The 15,505-nt window shown below is 46.9% G+C and overlaps 1 protein-coding gene and 1 long non-coding RNA gene across 5 annotated transcripts in view; one reads left to right on the forward strand and one right to left on the reverse strand.

The window, feature by feature from the left end:
* The window catches only part of GRIK5 (glutamate ionotropic receptor kainate type subunit 5), a 793,047-nt gene extending 789,497 nt beyond the window's left edge, over nt 1–3,550 (reverse strand). For all 4 annotated transcript variants that reach the window (XM_068241459.1, XM_068241463.1, XM_068241457.1 and 1 more), the window contains exon 1: nt 3,497–3,550. The gene's annotated coding sequence lies outside the window, so the exon portion shown is untranslated. The remainder of the gene's footprint in view (nt 1–3,496) is intronic.
* A 112-nt stretch (nt 3,551–3,662) lies between these two features.
* LOC137521770 (uncharacterized) overlaps nt 3,663–15,505 on the forward strand; it is a 193,550-nt gene continuing 181,707 nt past the window's right edge. The window contains exon 1 of the long non-coding RNA XR_011022198.1: nt 3,663–3,701. This is a non-coding gene — a long non-coding RNA (uncharacterized lncRNA). The remainder of the gene's footprint in view (nt 3,702–15,505) is intronic.

Genomic DNA, 15,505 nt, shown 5'->3' on the forward strand with positions numbered 1-15,505 from the left:
AAGGTCAAACTGGTCAGTGATTGATCCAGACTTAAAGGGATACTGTATTTGTAGGGGGTCAGGGGAAAATAAGTTGAACTTACCCGAGGCTTTTAATGATCCCCCGCAGACAGTCTGTGCCCGCGCAGCCACTCACCGATGCTCCGGCCCCGCCTCCGGTTCACTTCTGGAATTTCAGACTTTAACGTCTGAAAACCACTGCGCCTGTGTTGCCGTGTCCTACCTCCCACCGATGTCACCAGGAGCATACTGCGCAGGCCCAGACCATACTGGGCTTGTGCTATACACTCCTGGTGACATCAGTGGGAGCGAGGACACAGCAACGCAGCGCAGTGGTTTTCAGACTTTAAAGTCAGAAATTCCAGAAGTGAACCGGAGGCGGGTATTGGAGCATCGGTGAGTGGCTGCCCGGGCACAGGACGTCTGCGGGGGACCATTAGAAGCCCCGGGTAAGTTCAACTCATTTTCCCCCGACCCCCCTACAGTATTCCTTTAAAGCTTAACGTATTAGAAGCAGACGATCAGCAGGATAGCCAGGTAATATGTATTGTCTAAAAATGAAATAAATATGTCAGCCTCCATATCCCTCTCACTTCAGGATCCCTGTAACCATTCTGAATAGTGCTGCTGGGATCTGCTAGGATAGTGCTATGGAACTAGAGTAATGATGTCATCAAGACATTCAAAACAATTTTAAGGTATCAGCACGATTTATTCCTAAGGGACTTTAATCAAAGGAGTATCAGGAGAGTGTATGAGGGATTTGGTCTCATATATGAAAAGACTTCCACAGAAAATTGCCTAGCAACCAATCATCAACCAGGACTTCTTTTTACAGTGCCAGTGTAATAACCTACTCTTATGCCCATCATGTTTTGCCTCTATTTCAGCCCTTTTTCTTGCACGCATGTGCAGCAAGATTCTTTTTCTCCTGCTACATCATCCCGTCCGGAGCAGTGCTTTTCAGCGCTGCTAGATTTGGGCGCAGCCGGCGCAGCACTCCTATTGCAGCGCTCAGTGAGTAATGTCAGCGCCGTCAGAAGACGGAGTCGAGGTTGCTTAAAAACACAATAATTCGGCCTCCAGGAATCGCTGGAAGCCGAATTATTTCATTCCCCCACTATCCATGGCAGCCTGGAGGGGGGATAGTTATTAAAACGTCCCGAACTTGTGCAGAAGCAGGATCAGCCATATACCGGCTGTATTCTGTGCTCAAGTCTACCGGCGCCAATTTCAAATGTACTCATCCCGTCCTCCCCTCCTTTCCCTCAGAATTTGGGGCGTTTGAGGCATACAATTTAAAAATAATTTAGAGGTGATCTGTAATTGAGAATACACTGCGCATGCGCGTGATGATACGCAGTGCAGTGACATAGGCAGCAGTAGGGCAGCAAAGAGTGATATTACACCAGTTTGGAAATGTAACATCTGAGAGATGTTCATCTGAGAAATGTACCTCTGAGAGATGTTCACAAATATAGGACCACTTCCCAAGACTACGGGGGTCAGTTTAGAAAGGTTTAAAGCAGGGGTCTTAAACTCACGGCCCGCAGGCCATTTGCGGCCCTCGATACAATATTTTGTGGCCCTCGCCGGCAAAAGCTTCCTTATAGTTCGCTTCAGTGCTCCCAAGTAATCTGCCGCATCCCTGCCGCGAAACTAGGGCTGCAGACCCCCCAAATCGCCCGGGGGGCACCCCAAATCGCCCAGGGGGCAATCTGCCAGCATTTCCTGGAAGGGGCAGAGCTTTCAGCTTCAGCTCTGCCCCTCCTGACGTCAATCGCCGCACGGATCGCCGCCTCTCCCCGCCCCTCTCTGTGAACGAAGTAAGAGGGGCGGGCAGAGGCGGCGATTGTGAAATTCCTTATGCTGCCCAGCCTCATCCTGACTTTGCCTCCTGCAGCCCCCCCCCGTAAATTGAGTTTGAGACCCCTGGTTTAAAGGGTACCAGAGACGTTGGGGGAAAGGTTTTATACATACCTGGGGCTTCCTCCAGCCCCATAAGCCTGGATCGCTCCCACGCCACCGTCCTCCGCTGCCTGGATCCGCCGAAACCGGGTCCCGTCATTTCCGCGAGTCGGCCACGGCCCATTGTCCGCATCACAGGGGCTCCCTCCATATACCTACGCGTGCGGCTGCATACTGTGCAGCCGCATGCGTAAGGGTATGGAGGGAGCCCCTTGTGCATGCGGACAATTGGTCGCGTCCGCCGGAAGTGACGGGGCCCGGTTTCGGCGATACAGGAAGCGGAGGATTGCAGCGTGGGAGCGACCCGTGCTTATGGGGCTGGAGGAAGCCCCAGATATGTATAAAACCTTTTCCTATTTTTCCCTATCCTTCCTCTCTGGTTCCCTTTAAGAATGACAGGCATCATTTTCTGTGATAACTATGCAATACTCCATGTAACGGTATTTAGCATGGTATTATTATTATGATGTCTTTATACAGCACTTACTTCTTCCACAGCTCTTTACAGAATACATGGTCATAAAACTGTCCTTAGGGGAGCTCATAGCCTAATCCCCGCCAGTCAGATGTCCATCATAGTCTAATGCTGGGAATACACGGTTCGCTTTTTAGCTGATTCGATAGATAATTTCCAACACGTTCGATCTCCCTTTCGATTCATTCGCCGCTCGATTTCTGATAGAAGTGAATGGAAAAAGATAAGAAAAACGAGCGGAAGAGAATCGACTGCAGAATCGAACAGCAAAAACGATCGAGAACAGAAACGCACGGCAGAAACAAACCGTGTATTCCCAGCATAAAGGTGGGTTGCCATCAGATCGACCAACAGACAGATCCCTCTCTGATCGAATCTGCTATACATTACCTGATCCGCCGGCGCGAGTCCCCCGGTCTCCGCTGTCTTCTTCTCCACACTGGGCTTCACTGAACTTCCTGTCCGGGGAACAGTAGAGGACGCTCTACTGTTTAAACTTCCTGCCGGGACAGGAAGTTCAGTGAAGCCAGCCGGAATCGGAACCCAGCGCGGAGAAGACAGCGGAGAGAGCGGGGACACGCGCCGGCGGAACAGGTAATGTATTGCAGCTCGTGTCGGTCGTCAGGCAATCGAACGCCGCCATCGATGCACTCCCGACCTGCCGGCGATCAAGCAAAATCTTACGCACAGACGGATCGACGGGAACAATTGATTTCAGGCGGAAATCGATCGTTCTGTCAGCGTTTGCGCAACGATTTCACAGAAGATTCAATCACAGTGATCGAATCTGCTGTATATCGGCGGGAAAATCGTTAGGTGTATGGGCCCCTTGAGGAAATATTTGCAATTAACTTTTAGGCACATATCTAATAAATGGAGTAAAACTGCCTAGATCAACCAATCAGGGTCCTTTTTCTATTAAATAAAACCGGATTAGTTGCTCTCCATGGCTGATGCACTTACCTTCAATCTACTCAACACATATCTCAATAAATCTGCTCCAGAATCTGTCTGTTTCCCTGTTATTTATGTTTTATCTTTTTTATGACTCACCTACTGTTTCCCCATAGGGCAGCTCCATCTCCTCTCCTCCAGAAGGTGCTGGAAGTGGAACTCGGAGCTTTTTTTTTTGTATTAAAACTTTATTAACCTTAGTAAAAGTAAATAAGGCAATGCAATTGCAAAGTCTTTTTTTATTTAAATAAAGCTTTATTGACCAAGGAGAAACACGTTCATGATTATTTATTTCAGTGAAAAAGTAAGTATTACTCCATCACAGACCTTTTCCCTTTGCAATGTCCGCCCTCCCCAACCTCAGAGCAGCAGTCAGCAGCCTGTCACTGCGCTGAGGCACCTCAATGTAATGTGATGTCACTTCTGACAATCCTCATATCTCTCCACACCACAAACACTGAGCTGTGTGTAGACAGCAGGACTTTCCTGGGAGAATTTGATGTGGCTGCTCTGTGGAGAAATATCACAGTATCAGTGTAGTTATACCGCCTAACGATATGCATGAGCAGCACTGGAAATGCGCGCTGTTGCTTAGCAGCATAAAGAGATTTTTGTATTTATATTACCAGAATCATCTTCCTAATTGGCCCATAGCGCCTCTGTGCAGTAGCGGACTCCCACATGGCATGAGTAAATATGGCCGCTTACAGTCACAAATGGTACCATAGTAGAGATAGGAGACTGTACCTGTTTGAACCTGCAGTCCCTTATTTCCAGAGACGAGAAAGAGGAAGTCGTTTTCAGCAATTGTGATCGACGTGCAGCAGAAGCAACTTAGGGCTTGTTCACACTATAAGGGCACTTTCTGGACTTTTTAAGCGCTGGCGATTTTGAAAATCGCCCTAAAAGCGCTTGTGCAAAGATTCCCTATGAGAGCGTTCACATCTGAGTGGGTCGATTACGATCCGCTCACCAAAGTGCTGCCTGTACCAATTTTTGGGGCGATTTGCCTATAATGGCAGGTGTAGGGAAATCACAAAACGCTTGAACAAGCACTTTGTATAGCGATTTCCCGAGCGCTTTGAAGAATAAATACATTGTATTTATTATTTTCCGGGTGAAAGAGTTTACTTCCTAACGTCAGGAAGTGAAAAGAACAGAATCTCTCTGCAAAAGTGCTTAGTAAAAAATTGCAATGCGCAGGTAAGCACCGGGACGCGCTAAAAAAGAAAACACACAAAAAATCGCAAAACGCTGGCGTCGGCCATTCCAATTTTAGATGTAAACAAGGCCGAACCGAATCTTCAGGCATCATCTTCTACATTTCCTGAAACTCCCAGCGGCTTTCCTATATAGCTTCAGAAGCGTGCATGTGACCTGATGTGTCAGGTGACATGCCGGTTACTGTGTATGCATACAGGAAGTGTAGAAGACGGCACCCAGAAGTTCAGTAAGTTGCTTCTGCTGCACAAAAACAGGTCCTCACTGTAGTGAATGCAATCAGCAGCGCAGATGGTGTGCAACCACAGGACCATCAAACATACAGGCAACCTAGGGCCTCCTCTGTGTTTGTGGGCCCTAGATTAGTCGCTAAGGCGATTATTTCTACTGCTACTTACCTAATTATCATTATTATTTATAATACCGATAATGATGTACTGTATAAAGCACCTTCACCTTCCCTGGCGCTGCATACAATAAGAAGTGGAAAGCAAGAAAAATTCTACACTCTATAGTATGCAAAGGAGATGGAACTTCTGTCAGGTTCTTAAAGGACATCCGAGGTGAAAATAAACTATGGAGGTAAACAATTGTATCTATCCTCCTTCTAAAAAATGACTTTTTTTAGTTATCCCACAGTTTTATTTTATATTTAAATCTACTTTTTCAGTTTTTACTGTTTGATGACCTCTGCTCACTGACACATTCATTGTAGTATGTCAGAGCTAAAATCTATGAACTATTGACCCTTTTTGTCTCTTTCCTGCTCTTAGAAGCCATTTACTGCCAGGAAAGTATTTTATGGCTGCAATTCCTTATCACTGAGGGTTACGCTATAGTCCGACCCGGTCCCGACCCAGACAGAAACTGCCACTTGCATACCTGATTTTTAACTCTTTCAGGCAGAGAAAAGAAAAAAGGAACACAGCCTAGTTATTTGTGTGCTTGGCACTATACATACACGTGTCTATCTCATCATGTCACATGTCACCTCGGATGCCCTTTAACGATATCTGGGTTTCACTTGAGGACATTTCACAGTCACAGTAGCCCCCTCGCCCACCACCATCGCATTGGGGGGGAAGGGATTGGGTGGCCCAGCCCGCTCCTCTATTTAAAGCATTAGAGCAGCGGCACATAATACATTACCTGCTCCAGGCAGCATGACAGGTCCTCCTCAATCCTCTTCAATGCAGCTCATCGCCGTGCCATGCAGCCTATCACATTATGGCTCCAGTCTCTGCATGTCATGTGACAGGTACAGAAGCCGCATGGTGTACAGCATGATGATAAACAGCACTTAAGATGATTGAAGAGGACCTGTCATGTCCCCAGGAGCAGGTAGTGCATAATGCTCTGCTGCACTGCATTACATATAGGACTAGGAGCCTCGTGATAGAGGGCAGCTACATACCTGGAGGAGGTAGTCCCGGCTGGCAGATCCCTGTGGGGGAGGCAGCTTAATGTAGTTACGCCCCTGTATAAAACAGCAACATAGTACACAACACTGTGCAATAAATAGAAGTGGCAGAGACGTACTGTTGTAGAGTAAACCCCTAGTCCAGGGGTCCCCAAACATTTTGGGTCGAGGGCCGGGTCAACATGCTTCAGACTGCTGGGGGGCCGGATTATACATAAAATGATGTAGAAGTATTTGCGGGCCAGACAGTAAAGCATACCCAGGTGACAACCTGCAGTGGACAGCAGTGTCAACTGATGTGGAATTTGATTGGAAACCAGCGAATTACTGCTTTGTGGCTTCCTTGTGGATGGGTTGTGCCAGCACTGCTATTCTATATGCAGAAAACCAATATTTAACCCATTCGCGTTCCGTCGTTTTCACTTGAGCAATGTTCACCTCCCATTCATTAGCCTATAACTTTATCACTACTTATCACAATGAACTGATCTATATCTTGTTTTTTCTGCCACCAATTAGGCTTTCTTTGGGGGGTACATTTTGCTAAGAGCCACTTTACTGTAAATGCATTTTAACAGGAAGAATACGAAAAAAATGGAAAAAAATCATTATTTCTCAGTTTTCAGCCATTATAGTTTTAAAATAATACATGCCTCCATAATTAAAACTCATGTATTGTATTTGCCCATATGTCCCGGTTATTACACCGTTAAAATTATGTCCCTATCACAATGTATGGCGACAATATTTTATTTGGAAATAAAGGTGCATTTTTTCCGTTTTGCATCTATCACTATTTACAAGTTTAAAATAAAAAAAAGTATAGAAATATTCCATCTTTACATTGATATTTAAAAAGTTTAGACCCTTATGTAAATTTTTACATGTTGTTGTTTTTTTTATTGTAATGTTTTTTGTTTTTTTTATATTAAAGTGACTCCGAGCTCAACAAAAAAATAAAAGTTGTACTCACCAGGGGCTTTCTCCAGCCCAGTGCTGGTCGGGAGGTCCCACGCCGGCGTCCTGGCTCCTCTCCTTCTCCCCGCTCCGGAATGGCTGACAGGCCGCAGCCCGGGCGACACTCTCCCGAGTGTCGGGCTGCTTCTTCCGCATATGACGCGGATTACGTCACACGCCGGCCGCCTCGCGTCATCACGGCGGCCGGCGTGAAAATACTGCGCATGCGCGCTTTAATCGCGCATGCGCAGTACTTTCATGCCGGCCGCCGTGATGACGCGAGGCGGCCGGCGTGTGACGTAATCCGCGTCATATGCGGAAGAAGCAGCCCGACACTCGGGAGAGTGTCGACCGGGCTGCGGCCTGTCAGCCATTCCGGAGCGGGGAGAAGGAGAGGAGCCAGGACGCCGGCGTGGGACCTCCCGACCAGCACTGGGCTGGAGAAAGCCCCTGGTGAGTACAACTTTTATTTTTTAGATGAGCTCGGAGTCCCTTTAAACATTTTATTTGGGTAGTTTTGGGAGGGTAAACAATAGATTTATAATGTAAATGTGTGTTTGAGGTTTTTTTTTTACTTTTAGTTGTAGTTTTACTTTTTGGCCACAAGATGGCAGCCATGAGTTTGTTTACATGACGTCACTCTAAGCGTAACGTACGCTTAGAGAGACGCATGGGGGACGTTACAGCCAGAAAAAGCGAAGCTTCCGAGAGAAGCTGTCGCTTTTTCAGCGGGGTAGAGGAATCAGTGATCGGGCACTGTAGCCCGATTCACTGATTGCCTGGCTAACGAACCGCGGGCAGGAGCGCACGTGTCCGCGCGCGATCGGCCGCTGGAGCGCGCGTGCCCGCGCGCGATCGGCCGCTGGAGCGCGCATGGTTCCTGGATGTAGTTTCTACGTCCAGGAACTAAAATAGGTTAAAGATGTAGCTGACCACATCTAGAAGTAATACATTTTGTGAGGGGCCGGTAAAAAAGCCTCAGGGGGCCACATTCAGCCCGCCTTAGTTTGAGGACCACTGCCCTAGTCAATAGGGGAGCTCACTTGGCGCACACTGTAAATAGTTCCAGGGTTAAAAACACAAGTATGCAGCTATTCATCTGTAGTGTACCCAGTGGCGTAGCTATGGAGCTATAGGCCCCGGTGCAAGTTTTACATGGGGCCCCCCCAAGCACTCTATATATAGCAATTAATATGGCGCACCAAAACCTGCCAAGGATTTCCACAGTGCCAGAGTTGCAAGGAGGGGGCCATGGCCTAGGGCACCACAGGAGCAAGGGCACCAAAGAAGCAGACTAAACTGGTGCAGCATTTGCAAGCTTGCAAATGCTGCAATGCAGGGAGATCAGGTGAACGCCTGATCGCGGGACCCTGTGCAGGGCCACCTCACTCTCTGGTCAGTGGTCATGTTGGCATTGTGGTGGGCGGCTATGGACTTTAGCAGCATTGGAGACGGAGGGGAAGAGGACGTTTCTACACTGGAGATGAGCAGAGAAGTGAGTGACACTGATGGCTGCTGCGGTGTGGAGGCAAGCTGTAATGAAAGGGGGGAGTGGGAAAGGGAGGAATTAAGGGAGTTATCTGGCTATCGATACTGGAGGGGGAGGAGAAGGGGTCACCGGGCTACCTATAGTAGAGGGAAAGAGGGGAGGGGTCATCTGGCTACCTATTCTGGAGGGGGGGGTCACCTGGCTACCTATACTGGAGGGAAGGGGGAGGGGTCACCTCGCTATCTATACTGAAAGGGGGCGGCTGGTGACATTGGCCCTGGGTGGTAAAAAGTACAAATCCGGTCCTGTACGTAGCTAGATGACTCCTCCCCCTTTCCCTCCAGTATAGGTAGCCAGATGACTACCTTATTCCTAACTTCCCTTTCAGTATAGGTAGCCAGCTCGCCTTCACACCACAGCAGCCATCAGTGTTACTCATTTCTGCGCTCATCTCCAGTGCAGAAGCTTCCTCTTCCTTTCCGTCTCCAATGCTGCCCAAGTCCTTAGCTGCCGACCACAATGCAAACGTGCACAGAGAGCAAGGTGGCTGCTGCACAGGCAGCTAGCAGCAGAGTACCGAGGTCAGGCGTTCGCCTGATCTCCTTGCTTTGCAACATTTGCAAGCTTGCAAATGCTGCACCATTTTAGCCTGCTGCTTTGGTGCCCTTCCTCCTGTGGTGCCCTAGGCCATGGCCTAGGTGGCCTTGGCCTAACCTAGGCCATGGCCTAAATCCGGCCCTGAGCGTACTACAACATGACTGTGGAACTGTAAAAAAGATAAGAAGGAAACGCTACTTGTGTTTAAAAGTATAAATTAAATCCTCGCCTCTCAATGTAGAGCAGCTCACCTTATTAGATGGCTGAAAATGCTAAGAGTGACAGTTCAGCACACAAGCATATTAGTGGTTAAACCACTATGGATCTGTCCTCGATCATGCAATCTGTGTGGAAGCACCGTCCAGGGATCCAATATGGAAGCCGTTGAAGCTCTCCGTTGAAGACTCCTCGGCTGGATCGTGATATTGGTAAAATACAGGCTGTTTGTGCCAACAGGTAAGTAACAAACAGAGAAAAAAAATGCATGCGGTGGCCTGACGCGTTTCCCAAGGATCACCCTCGCTTCATCAGAAGTAGTTTGGGGCTTCATTCTTATCTTTCTTACAGTGCTGTTGTAGAGGATCATGTGCAGCAATGACAACTGAGTGATTTTATGTGGGCATTATTGATTGCCCTCTTAAAGTGACACTGAAGCGGAAAAAAAACCCTCATAATATAATGAATTGGTTGTGTAATACGGATAATTAATAGAACATTAGTAGCAAAGAAAATAGTGTCATATTTTTATTTTCAGCTGTATAGCTTTTTTTTTATAACATCGCATCATTCTCTAATAATTGCAGTTTCCACAATACACTCAGCATTTTAAATGATTTCACAGAGCAGGCTAGTGGAAGACAACAGGAAGCAGAAACACATCAGAGATCTTTACTTTTCAATTAAAATGCATTAAAAAACGCATGAAAAAAGCTATGCATATGCGTTACCATAGACTTTCATTATGTGCGTTTTGGCAGCCAGCCTGCATTTTATGCAACACTACCAGCGTTTGCGAAACGCATGCTGTACAACCGCAGTGAAACGCAGCTTCTTCTGCATCCCGCAGACTAACATTGCTGCATAAAACGCAGTGTTTCCCGCTACGCTAGCATTTCTGCTATGTGTGCACCCGGTCTGAGAGACAGTTGAGATAAGAGCTTCAAAAGACAGTGCTGTCAACAACGTTCTAAAGTTGCAGAGCTCACAGAAGCTCTTTTGCATAGATAACAACTGAGGTTTCTTAACTCTTCCTGTACTGGAAACAATATGAGACTCATATCTCTGCTGCTAATGTTTTATTTCTTAGCAGTGCTACAAATACAAATCATTATATCATAAGTTTATTTTCACTTCAGATTCCCTTTAAGGTTGCCATTAACGATACAATCGTTATGTGCCCATTAACCCCCCTGGCGGTAAGCCGGAGCTGAAATCGGGCTAAGCCGTCGCGAAAGATTTCTCAGACCCTGGTGGGCCGATTTGCATTTTTTTTTTGGTTACACGCAGCTAGCACTTTGCTAGCTGCGTGTACAAACCGATCGCCGCCGCTCCGTGCCGATTCGCCGCTACCTGCCGCGCCCCCGACCCCTTGCGCAGCATGGCCAATCACCGCCAGGCAGCGCTAAGGGGTGGATCAGGACTCCCTCCGATGCCATGATATGAATTACATCATCCCGATCGTTGCCATGGCGATGGGGGAAGCCAAACAGGAAATCCCGTTGTGAACGGGATTTCCTGTTTGCTCAGATCGCTGGAGGCCATCGGAAGGGGAGGGGGGATGCCGCTGCGCCGCCCCCTGGCGATTTTATTGGAACGCCAGGGCGGTTAACAGCCAAATTCCTGCTATCCAATCTGATCAGATTAATGGAATCAGTCCGTTTTTTGGATCAATCCCATCGATGATGGGCATGACCGATCGTATTTGGTTGATTGGCCATTTTTATTAGCTGGGATTGTTTAGGGAAGGGAGTCTGAAGAGGTACAGCTACTCTTTTTCAGTTTTCTATACAGGATTGGATTGTGGACTCCTGATCTGAATACAGGTTTATCTCAGCACACTTGCACTCAGGGGCGCCGCGAGGCATAAAGCGAACCAAGCGGTCGCTTGGGGCCTCACAATCTTAGGGGCCTCGGCGGCTCCGTGACGTCGGCGTGACGTCACTTTTTCCCCGCAGCCCCGCCGGGCTGGCAGAGCAGAGCAGGGCTACAGGAAGATGGCCGCCGCCGAAGCCCTGCTCTGGAGACTATGTCTCCAGTACAGGGCTTCGGGTGGCCATCTTCCCGACCCGTAGCCCTGCATGAATCAGCGCGGGAGATTGGAGGAGGAAGCCAGGAAGGGAGCTCCGTGGGAACTGCGCGCCTGAGAAGCCGGCCGGGAGAGGAGACCAGGGAGAGAAGACTTCTGCCAGTGCCAGCCTGCCAGGTGAGTAAATTCTTTTCTTTTTGCAGCCGCAGCCCTAATTACGAATTTGCGATTGATTTCTGCTGAACTGTGCCCTAATTGCATTTGATATCTGCTGAAAATGTGGCCCTAATTGCGATTGATTTCTGCTGAACTGTGCCCTAATTGCGTTTGATATCTGCTGAAAATGTGGCCCTAATTGCGATTGATTTCTGCTGAACTGTGCCCTAATTGCGTTTGATATCTGCTGAAAATGTGGCCCTAATTGCGATTGATTTCTGCTGAACTGTGCCCTAAATGCGTTTGATATCTGCTGAAAATGTGGCCCTAATTGCGATTGATTTCTGCTGAACTGTGCCCTAAATGCGTTTGATATCTGCTGAAAATGTGGCCCTAATTGCGATTGATTTCTGCTGAACTGTGCCCTAAATGCGTTTGATATCTGCTGAAAATGTGGCCCTAATTGCGATTGATTTCTGCTGAACTGTGCCCTAAATGCGTTTGATATCTGCTGAAAATGTGGCCCTAATTGCGATTGATTTCTGCTGAACTGTGCCCTAAATGCGTTTGATATCTGCTGAAAATGTGGCCCTAATTGCGATTGATTTCTGCTGAACTGTGCCCTAAATGCGTTTGATATCTGCTGAAAATGTGGCCCTAATTGCGATTGATTTCTGCTGAACTGTGCCCTAAATGCGTTTGATATCTGCTGAAAATGTGGCCCTAATTGCGATTGATTTCTGCTGAACTGTGCCCTAAATGCGTTTGATATCTGCTGAAAATGTGGCCCTAATTGCGATTGATTTCTGCTGAACTGTGCCCTAAATGCGTTTGATATCTGCTGAAAATGTGGCCCTAATTGCGATTGATTTCTGCTGAACTGTGCCCTAAATGCGTTTGATATCTGCTGAAAATGTGGCCCTAATTGCGATTGATTTCTGCTGAACTGTGCCCTAAATGCGTTTGATATCTGCTGAAAATGTGGCCCTAATTGCGATTGATTTCTGCTGAACTGTGCCCTAAATGCGTTTGATATCTGCTGAAAATGTGGCCCTAATTGCGATTGATTTCTGCTGAACTGTGCCCTAAATGCGTTTGATATCTGCTGAAAATGTGGCCCTAATTGCGATTGATTTCTGCTGAACTGTGCCCTAAATGCGTTTGATATCTGCTGAAAATGTGGCCCTAATTGCGATTGATTTCTGCTGAACTGTGCCCTAAATGCGTTTGATATCTGCTGAAAATGTGGCCCTAATTGCGATTGATTTCTGCTGAACTGTGCCCTAAATGCGTTTGATATCTGCTGAAAATGTGGCCCTAATTGCGATTGATTTCTGCTGAACTGTGCCCTAAATGCGTTTGATATCTGCTGAAAATGTGGCCCTAATTGCGATTGATTTCTGCTGAACTGTGCCCTAAATGCGTTTGATATCTGCTGAAAATGTGGCCCTAATTGCGATTGATTTCTGCTGAACTGTGCCCTAATTGCGTTTGATATCTGCTGAAAATGTGGCCCTAATTGCGATTAATTTCTGCTGAACTGTGCCCTAAATGCGTTTGATATCTGCTGAAAATGTGGCCCTAATTGCGTTTGATTTCTGCTGAACTCTGCCCTAATTGCGATTGATTTCTGCTGAAAATGTGCCCTAATTGCGTTTGATTTCGGCTGAAAATGTGCCCTAATTGCGTTTGATTTCTGCTGAAAATGTGCCCTAATTGCGTTTGATTTCTGCTGAAATGTGGCCCAAATTGCGTTTTTATTTTCTGGTGTCTGGGGTAACTGTTGCTGCATTTATTATTTAATGGTCATAGTTGGCTATATTTGCTGTGCTACGGTTAAGCTTCGCCCATACAATGTCATGGCCGCGCCAATCTTTCGGCGCGCTACGCGCGCCTCAATCACCCCAACATCCATTTTTTCCCCGCAAACAGCCCCGCCCCAATCCGCCCTCCTGCTCCACCCACATGTCATGGCCACGCCCACTTATGCGGGATAGCCACACCCATTTTTCGCCGCGGCGCGCTTCGCGCGCCGCAGGATAGGGCCTCTTGCTACAGTCCGCTTGGGGCCACAAAAACCTTAGCTGCACCCCTGCTTGCACTTTAGTACATCAGGCCATAGGAGTGTTCCCAGAACGGATTGTGAGAATTGCTTCAGTTCCCTGCTTAGCATGCTCCAGTGATCTATTTGTCTGCTCTCCTGCCCTTAATAGACAGGCCACAGTCATTTCCACAGTCTACTAAGTTTGCAGATGTGTTCTGTGATTGAATGCATGGTCTAATCAATGAAGCTAAAACAAAACCAAACAAGGACAGCTCAACAAAATTGCTTTTGCTTCCAGGGCTGTCGCGGCGGATTCATCCTGCGGATGTGAAAGCTGAAGGTGCCCTGCCCTCCCCCGCTTACAGCATACTTTATATACTCTGGATATCATATCACAATGCGTATTATACCATGAAGTTGTAATATCATAGTGGGGATTGTAGTCTGCATAGAAATTTAATGGTGTAATAGGAATTGCGATAATCAATCAGTGATGTCATATCAGTGGCGTAACTACAAACAGTGGCAGCGCTACACTGGGACACGCTGGGGTACTGCAACTTAGCTACACAATCTGCTCATGGTATTCAAAATCTGAACACATGGAGTTGGTTAAATTGGCCAAATTACTGGAATATCAAAATTAGATTGAACATCTTCAGGCCTGGAACCCACTACAAATAGCAAATCGTTTTTAATTAGCGTTTTGTAAGCAATTTTTCTGGCGATTTTGGTAGCAATTTTAATAAGTGTAAACTTTTTGCCAGAGATTGTGTAGCGATTAGCGATTTTAATTCTGATTGGTCCTTTCAATTCATTTTAATTTTTTTACAATTGTATATAAATTTCGCCTGCCTACTATACACAACAGCTCATATACCAAGTCCAATCATTGGAGTCTTCGCTATAAAAAAGTCCAGCATTAGCCAAATTTTCCAAAAATAATGACAGCACTCCTCACGCCAAATATTCAACAATCTGTGCGATCAAACAAAACTGTACATAGTGTATTACTGTTGGATACACTCGATTCACCGCACTAACAGCCCACTCTGATATATCAGCTCACCAGATGTCATCCACCTCAAATCCAGGTGGGTCTAGTGCATAAATCCGATAATCCAGACTATAGGCTCCAGTCCAAAGCAGTTGAACAGTTTAATCCAGATAATGAGAAGTGTAGCAGGCCTATCGGGCTGATAGTCCAGCGGTGTCAGCTGCAGGCCACGGTTCCGGCGTCCCGTTACCACCTTGGCGTCTCTGCAAGTATTTCCTCTTTCCAAAGTGTTTCAGCGTCTCCACAACCAGTGACGTCAAAGACGCACCTGGCTCCACCCTGACAGAGCCACCGTGTGTGGTGACCAGGTCAAAGGGCGCCAACCATCTAACATAGCCTCTCACTAACATACCCCTCTAATATAAGACATCCCCAAAAATAAGCCCTAATGCATCTTTTCGAGGAAAAATTAATATACAGTAAGGCCCAGTGCACACAAAAACCTCTAGCAGATCCGCAAAACACTAGAGGTTTTTGAAGCAGATTTCAGAGCGATTCGAGGCATGTTTAGAGACGTTTTCTAAACATGCCTAGCGTTTTTGGGGAGCGTTTTTTTGTGTAGCAGATTAGAAATATTGTTACAGTAAAAGCTGTTACTAAACAGCTTCTGTAACAAACGGCTGAAAAACTGCTCTCATCTAGCATTTTTCAGAGCTATTTTCCCCTTTCCTATACTTTAACATTGAGGCAGAAACGCCTCAGAAATCTAAAAAATGCTGCAGCCCCCAAGTTTGCGTTTGTGGAAAAAACAAGCCGCTCTGGTGTGCACCAGCCCATTCACTTTCATTAGCCAAACGGTTTTCCCCCTGCAAGCGTTTTAAAAAACGCTTCAGAACCACTCTCCCTAAGACAGTGTCTTATATTTGGGGAAATCTTATATGCACGGCACAATTTCTGTGTGTTTAGAATTTTTAAATGAGGG

Source organism: Hyperolius riggenbachi, chromosome 6 (genome assembly GCF_040937935.1).
Source record: "Hyperolius riggenbachi isolate aHypRig1 chromosome 6, aHypRig1.pri, whole genome shotgun sequence".
In the NCBI taxonomy this organism is placed as follows: domain Eukaryota; kingdom Metazoa; phylum Chordata; class Amphibia; order Anura; family Hyperoliidae; genus Hyperolius; species Hyperolius riggenbachi.